Raw genomic sequence first — 9,321 nt, forward strand, 5'->3', positions numbered from 1 at the left:
AGTTTGAATCAGTCAAAAGTTAATCATAAATCACCGTGAAAACGATACTCTACTCACTACTCTATTATTTGACGACTACGTATACTTGCGTGAGTGTGTTTGGTCGCTATAATTTTTTAGCGCCATTGCCGGGGACTTAGAAATTAGCTATTTTTCTAGATTAGACTTTTACTTTTATCTTTACTAGTTTTCTTTTCTTTTTATAAATATTTTTATTTTTATAACTATTTGATTTTTCTTTTATTGTGTTTCTAGTTCTCTCAGTATGACATCTGGAATGAAATATATGGAGGTAAGGTTATTGATGAAGACGCTTGGTTGATGGAAGACTTTTATGACCCGTATTTGGGCTTGTCATGGCCTGAGCTCTTAGATATCTGAATTTGAATATGGAAGTAAGTGTTGGTATTGGGACAGATATTCTCGATTAGAGGAATATGAGAAACGACGTTTTCTTCTAACAATGTTAATGAATGATTGGTCTTGTCACGACCCTAAAACCGAATCGGTCGTGATGGCGTCTATCGTGAAACTAGGTCAGTCGACACAAATTTCAAATAAAACTATTAATTCATAAAAGATAGTTTTAAGCTATTAATTGGCAATATCTCATAATAGGGATCTAAATAACCAGTGCGGAAGAAAATAACACAAGCCCGACATCGAGGTGTCACAACTCACGAGCATCTACTAAGGTCTGAATACAACGACGACTACCACAATCTGGAAAATACTAAAATAGTCTAAGGAAGATGAGAGTGAGAAGAGCAAGGCTGAGAACTCCAAGCAGCTACCTTGCTAACTCCGATGGACCTGCCACTGAGTAATCAACACCCGCTACCGGGTTTAGAATATACCTGAATCTGCACACAAGGTGCAGAGAGTAATGTGAGTACGCCAACTCAGTAAGTAATAAAAGTAAATAAAGACTGAGCAGTAAGAAAACACATAATCTATGTCATAACACCACAGTAAGTACATGATGTTTCCAAAACAATATATAAATCAAGTCATCCCGTTAAAATCAAATTTCAGAAAAAATCCTTTGAACCTGTCCTTCAACAATTTTTCAAAATGAAGTGATAAAATTGTGAGTAAAAGTAGTGAAAACATAATCAGCCCCTCGGGCAAAAATCACTCGTATACAACTCCTCGAGCAATATAAATCACAAACAGCCCCTCGGGCAAGACATGTATCATAAACCGCCCCTCGGGCATAATATCAACAGAACCAGCCTCTCGAGCTACCTCACAATCACTCGTAATTAGCCCCTCGGGTATAACATGTATCAAAATCAGTCCCTCGGGCAACAACATATCACTCACTCTGGGTACCCACGCTTACTGGGGGTGTTCAGACTCCGGAATGGATCCTACAGCCCAAGCGCTATAACAAGTCACCTCGTGGCATAAATCAATCAAGCCCGCGACCTCACAAAAATCATGAATCAATAACAACATGCTGCAGCGTGCAGGCCGATCCCAAAATATCCTCACAACACAAGCCCTCGGCCTCACTCAGTTAGAAACCTCTCAAGCCACTCGGGCTATCAGTAAAACAGGGTGCTCAGCCCAAAATATCATTTTATGCATCAAAACGGAGTAATAAAGACTGAGTTATGAAATCAGTAAACACATCATGACTGAGTATAGATCTTAAATAAAAAATAGTGATAATACGAAAAAGACCCTAAAGTTCCAAACAACTTTGGCATAAGGCCTAAATATGGCATTCGTCCCAATTTATAGGAAATTCTTTCTAAAACACATAAGTATCATATAATTTAAGTCAAATACGCAACTTTATAGTTGCTACGGGACGGACCAAGTCACAATCCCCAACTGTGCACGCCCACACTCCCATCACCTAGCATGTGCGTCACCTCAAAATAGTAAAGCAATGTGAAATCTGAGGTTTCATACCCTCAGGACTAGATTTACAATCATTACTTACCTCAAACCGGTCAAATCTCTACTCCGCGATGCCCTTGCCCCTCAACTCAACCTCCAAATGCTCCGAATCTATTCACAATCAGTACAACACCATCAATATACACTAATGGAATGAATTCCACACGAAAAATTATCAATTTAGACCAAATCCCAAAATCCACTAGAAAGTCCATTCACTCACGAGTCCACCCATACCAAATTCATCCAAATCCAACATCAAATGACCATTCAAATCCCCAAAATCATCTCTCCAATTCTCTTCCATTTCCCCCCCAATTTTACCCCCTAATTCCCAATTTAGGTGATGAAAATCAAGATACAATCATGGAATTTAACCAAAACTAAGTGAAGGACACTTACCCCAATCACCTCTCTGAAATTGCGTTCAAAAATTGCCGAATTCCATGGTCTCTAACTCAAAATATGAAAAATTGGCTCAAACCCTTGATTTTGATATTTAACACTGCTACCCAGATTTTACTCTTCGTGAACGCGGTAGTGCCCTTGCGTTCGCGAAGCACCATTGCCTCTGACATGGAAATCCTTCTACGCGAACGCGATGCCCCACTCTCGGACGCGTACTTTAAACAGCTCAACCATCACAAATGAGACGCCCTCCTCGCGAACGCGATCCATACTCAGATCAAACCTTCGCGTTCGTGGCCTCCCCTTCGCGAACGTGAAGAACAAAATTCCTCTGATCTCAATAACCCTTCACGAATGTGCTATCCTTCTCGCGAGCGCGAAGAAGAAATTCTCTGCAACAAAATACCAGAAATCTGCCAACTTCTAAAGCCAACAATTGATCCATTAACCACCCGAAACTCACCCGAGGCCCTTGGGACACCAAACATACCAACACATACCATAACATCATTCAAACTTAGTAGAACCTTCGAATCACTCAAAACAACATCAAAACACCAAATTTCCCTCGGATTCAAGCCTAAGAACTTATAAACTCTCAAATTTCACAAATGATGCTGAAACCTATCAAATCACCTCTGAATGACCTGAAATTTTCACACACGTCACAAATGACACTATGAACCTACTCCAACTTCCGGAATTCCATTTCGACACTGATATCAAATTTTCCACTGCCGACCAAAATCGCCAAATTTCCAACTTTCGCCAATCCAAGCCAAATTCTACAACGGACCTCCAAACACATTTCGGTCACGCTCCTAAGTCCAAAATCACCCAACGGAGCTAACCAAATCATAAAAATCCAAATCCGAGATCATATTCTAAAAAGTCAAGACTGGGTCAAACCTTTCAAATTAAAAGCTTCAAGTTGACAATCATTCTTCCATATCTATTCGATTAACCTGAAAACCAAAACCGATGATCTACATAAGGCATAATACACCATATGGGACTAGTCTTGCCGAAGAACTGGAGAGCGAAGTGCAAATGCTCAAAATGACCGGTCGGGTCATTACATCCTCCCCAACTTAAACATACGTTTGTCCTCGAACGTGTCCAGAGTTGTTCCAAAAGCCAACAAATCGCTGAATAACCTTACCATGCACATACACGGGGGTGATCCCACGTTACCCTACCCTATATAAGCTGATGGCACAACATAACTGAAATTTCACAATTCAACCTAGCCCATTAACCTTAGAATCAAATTTTCACTTTCAAAATTATCTATAAGATTAGAACCTCATATCTATACTCTAAATAAGTTCGAACAAGTTGTAACAAACCATATCGGTAACCCTAGGTGTAATTACATGATATACCACATACCTCAAACACTCATAGGGATAACATCACAGCAACTGCTCAAAACAACCAAATACCGATAGTAAACTTCTTATCAAATAAAGCCTCATTCCAACACTTTCGTATACTGCCAACGATGAATGAAACATGCAAAAAATCATAACCATTCCTCAGATCAACCATTCATGAAGCTCCCTCTCCTTCGGCAAGGACCACAGTAAATTTCTAAGTCGAACATCGATATTATCCTTCCAACATGCTGAAATCGAATCCGATAGTATTCATTCTAGATCCTAGTGACCCCATCTCATCCAACATGACTACTCTAGTGACATGACATATCGATACAATCATAAGCCACAACTCGTGCAACCCGTGCACCAATAAGCAACAGTCCAAATGTACTCAAATCATGGAAAAATGACTCAAATGAGAGAGTTGTACCGCAAGATCACCAGTACCACCACAACACAATGCTGAGAACCCATCACACGTCGTAGAACCAGAACACACGAATCTAACCCGAAGGATCATACCTCCACATAACTTCGCTGCAATGCGTGACCCTATCCAAACACTGGTCCACTTGAATCACCTCAAGTCACCATGCTCAAAATCATCAACCACGCGCCATTTGATGTTTAGTACAAAAAGTGAATCACCGTAACCACGGAGAAGAAAATGATGCAATTACATACCAGCCCAAAAGAACGTATCCAATGCGCAATTAATCATGTAACACCCAAATACCTGTCTTATTCAATTTTCGCTATAAAGCCCTAAATAGAACCCTATCACTTGTGCATAAAATCAATGAATCACAACTCCTCACAACACGGAAGGGTAACTCATAAATCACTCCCGAACGCGAATAACTCAATGACAATCGAACGACACATCCCTCAACAATAGGAATTCGGAATCAATAAAGCCGACTCAATGCAGAACACACATCCATATTGGCTTACCAATGAACCCCTTATCAAGGAGTTCCTAAAGCTGTTCCTTTAACTCCTTCGGTTACGATAAGGTGAAATAGAAATGGGCTGAGTGCCCGGCACCAATTCAATACTGAAATCAATATCCTTGTCCGCCGGCATGACCGACAGGTCTACAGTAAACACATCCGAAAAATACCTCACCACCGAGACTTGAACAATGGCAGGAGTCTCTGCACTGGCACCCCTCACGAAGGCCAAATAAGAAAGACCACCCTTCCCAACCATCCGTTGGACCTTCAAAAATGAAATCACTCTACTCGGAACATAATCCATCGAACCTCGCCACTCAGTCCGGAAAGAGCATGGCCCACGTCGCTGTCTTAGCGTAACAATCTGGAATAGCACGACACGGAGGCAACCAATCCATACCCAATATCACATCAAAATCCACCATGCTAAGCAACAAAGGATCCACTCCGGTCTCCAAGCCCCCAATAGCCACCACACAAGATCGATATACGCGATCCACAATCATGACATAACCTGTTTATGAGAACTCCCAGTCCCCAAATTCATAAAGCACACGAATCACCATATTCGATCCCAACTCCACTGCCCAGATACCTAACACACCTCTAATACTCGATCATTCCACGAGGAATACTTCTATAATCCTTCCGTGCCACCAAGCAAACTTGGATATCAGCAGTCGATCAAACAAGATAGTACCACAATACCAATAAAGTATCTATGACTCACACACGTCGCCTTTTCTAAAATATTTACCCTCATCAAGTCGCACCAATTCATAATATTATTTACCTAGTCATCTGAAACTGCCCGTGCTGCCTAAAAATTTATGACCTTCCTTTTAGAACTGAACTGTGACCTTACACATGCAAATCTCAACCCTACACAACATACCGCATATACCATGCCGTCCTATGACAAATATGAGAACCTCATTATCCATTCCGAGCCACAAGCAACTACGTACTCCACTAGCCAAGAACTTTCCATTTGATCCAATCTAGAAGAAAATTGCTATACATCACATGCTCCTCACGCTAATAGAAAATATGCATCTCTAACCGTGGTAGAAGCCGTTAAGGACTCTCTGAATCCCATTTTGCACAAAACCAAACCGCCAGGACTGAATCCTTCTAGATCAACCAAGCTACGCAGGTCACCAGAAACCTAAGAGCATCACCACGAAATACCTGTAGAACCTCATTACCTCATAAACACCCAAAGGACTAATCATACCCATTACCATGCCGATCCGAAATACTACCAAGCTGCCCTATTTATCCAAGTTCCTTCTGAATTACCTTCAAATTGATATTTTCCCCTCGCCATAATACCGCAATCCTCAACCTAGACTCATCACACGAGACCCAAGCATAAAAACACACGTCTAAGGCTCCTAAGTCACTGAATACTCCCTTAAATATCCCCAAAAGCACCTCATTCAAAATGCTTACCCTAAAGAGACTTCCTACGAATCCAAAACTATTACCTTCACCTTCCCGATACTGATATGCAGAATCCATAAGATATAAAAATACCACGAGTTTTGACACCCTCCAATGTAAACCTCAGTTTCTAGACAAATACACATCCTGAAGAATTCCCAATTGTTACATGTAAATCTTGAATCCATTAGAACCATTCTCGAGAGTCATCCACTCTGCTCAAACCTGGATTAGACCGATCAAACGGACCGAATGACCTGTGCTCCCTTAGCACTCTAACACCCTAGAAAGTAGCCCCACCTTAATACAACCAAATAAATTCCTGCTCCATGTACATTACATCCTTCACCAGTAATAACTCAAGTCATTCCATAATTCTTATACACCCATAAAGCATAACATAACCCCTATCCAAAATTTCTTTTATTCGAGTCATCCTCGATATCAACCTCTGTAAGCCATAACGGATTCACCAGTATGCCTCAAACTGGAACCAACATAGCACATAACCGTGCAATAAACTGATCAGCAGCATACTCCCCCACTTGGCTCAAAGCCATAGATCAAAACACACATTAACTCACAATGCCTATACGCTATTACTGCCATAATACCATAGTGAGATTAAACTCAATTCCTCATAAGCTCGTGCAACACAGACCATCTAGTACTTCAAATCATCTGTAATCTCGCATTCAACCTCGTAACAGTCATGCCTACTCTCATAAGCAATCCAAACTCAAATTGCAACACACATATTTCACTAGTAAAAGAGGGCTCCCAATAAATAACATAGGGATCACACAAACCTCAAAACACCTCGCAGGAGATAACCTACCTACCTTGCCTCAAACTAGCATCTCTACATACCATTACACTGTCACAAACATCACGCAATCACTTAATATTCCTGAGTCTGAATATCACAACATAAAATCTACTTCTCTTCCCAACTAGACAACATGAAAAGATCCTTCAACACACCCACAACTCGGGGCTATACATTAAATCACGTTGGAAATCAAGCACCAGATAGTTCTTTCTACCCTCAAGCAGACCCTTCCCGTCACATTCAGATCATATGAACACATCTCACAGTCACCTCATACTCATCACGTAGCTATCCAGTCATCACTTCCACGAATAGGAAACTATCGAACATATAATTCCAAAAGCATGTGCTCACACAATCAACACCTCAGTGCTCAAGATACAGGTAAAGCCTGGCCTCAAATCCTCCAGACTAGCCCAACATCATCACACAGAAACCACATCTCTCCCCTTGATTAGGGAATCACAAGTCGTCGATGCACAGCTGATACCGAGTGCTCATGCACTCATACAAACGTGTGGAAGGAATTTCAAGAGTTACACTTAAGGCTGAATCAATGACACACGATAAGAATTCAAGAATATGGGATTTCCTAAAGGTTCTGCAGCCTCTCGAAGATAAGTATAGACATCTCCATACCAATCTATGAGACTCTACTAAACCTGCTCATGACTAGTGAGACCTATGTAACCTAGGCTTTGATACCAACTTGTCACAACCCTAAAACCGAACCACTCATGATGGCGCATATCGTAAAACTAGGTCAGCTGACACAAATCACAGATCAAACTATTAATTCATAAAAGAGTTGTTAATTGGCAATATCTCATAGCAGGGGTCTAAATAACCAGTACATAAGAAAAGAACACAAGCCCGACATCGGGGTGTCACAATTAACGAGCATCTACTAAGGTCTAAATACAACGACGACTACCACAGTTAGAAAATACTAAAACAGTCTAAGGATGATGAGAGGGAGAAGAGCAAGGCTGCGAACGCTAGGCAAATACCTTGCTAACTCCGATGGACCTGGCACTGAGTAACTAACACCCACTACCGGGTTTAGAATATACCTGAATCTATACACAAGGTGCAGGGAGTAATGTGAGTATGCCAACTCAGTAAGTAATAAAAGTAAATAAAGACTAAGCAGTAAGAAAACACATAATCCACGTCATAACACCACAATAAATACAAGATGTTTCCAAAACAGTATATAAATCAAGTTATCCCGTTAAAATCAAATTTCAGTAAATATCCTTTGAAACTGTCCTTCAACAATTTTTCAAAATGAAGTGATAAAATAGTGAGTAAAATCAATGAAAACATAATCAGCCCCTCGGGCAAAACTCACTCGTATACAGCCCATCGGGCAACATAAATCACAAACATCCTCCGAGCAAGACATGTATTATAAACTGCCCATCAGGCATAATATCAACAGAACTAGCCTCTCGGGCTACCTCACAATCACTCGTAATCAGCCTCTCGGGCATAACATGCATTAAAATCAGCCCCTTGGGCAACAACATATCACTCACTCTGGGTACCCACGCTCACTGGGGATGTTCAGACTCCGGAGGGGCTCCTATAGCCCAAGCACTATAACAAGCCACCTCGTGGCATAAATCAGTCAGGCCCGCGGCCTCACAAAAATCATGAATCAATAACAACATGCTGTGACATGCAGCCTGATCCCATAATATCCTCACAACACAAGCCCTCAACCTAACTCAGTCCAAAACCTCTCAAGCCATTCGGGCTATCAGTAAAACGGGGTGCTCAGCCCAAAATATTATTTTATGCATCAAAACGGAGTAATAAAGACTGAGTTATGAAATCAGTAAACACAACATGACTGAGTATAGATCTTAAATCAAAAATAGTGAGAGGATGATAAGAAAAAGTCACTAAGGGTCCAAACAGCTCTGGCACAAGGCCTAAATATGACATTCAGTCCAATTTATAGGATATTCTTTCTAAAACATATAAGTATCATATAATTTAAGTCAAATACACAACTTTATAGTTGCTATGGGACGGACCAAGTCACAATCCCCAATGGTGCACGCCCACACTCCCGTCACCTAGCATGTGCGTACATCAAAATAGTAAAGCAGTGTGAAATCCGGGGTTTCATACCCTCAGGACTAGATTTACAATCATTACTTACCTCAAACCGGTCAAATCCCTACTCCGCGATGCTCTTTCCCCTCGAATCGACCTCCAAATGCTCCGAGTCTATTCACAATCAGTACAACACCATTAATATACACTAATGGAATGAATTCCACACGAAAAACTATCAATTTAGACCAAAATCCCGAAATCCACTCAAACCCGGCCCCCGGGCCCACGTATCGGAATCTGACAAAAATCACAAAAC

This window comes from Nicotiana sylvestris, chromosome 8, assembly GCF_000393655.2.
Source record: "Nicotiana sylvestris chromosome 8, ASM39365v2, whole genome shotgun sequence".
In the NCBI taxonomy this organism is placed as follows: Eukaryota; Viridiplantae; Streptophyta; class Magnoliopsida; order Solanales; family Solanaceae; genus Nicotiana; species Nicotiana sylvestris.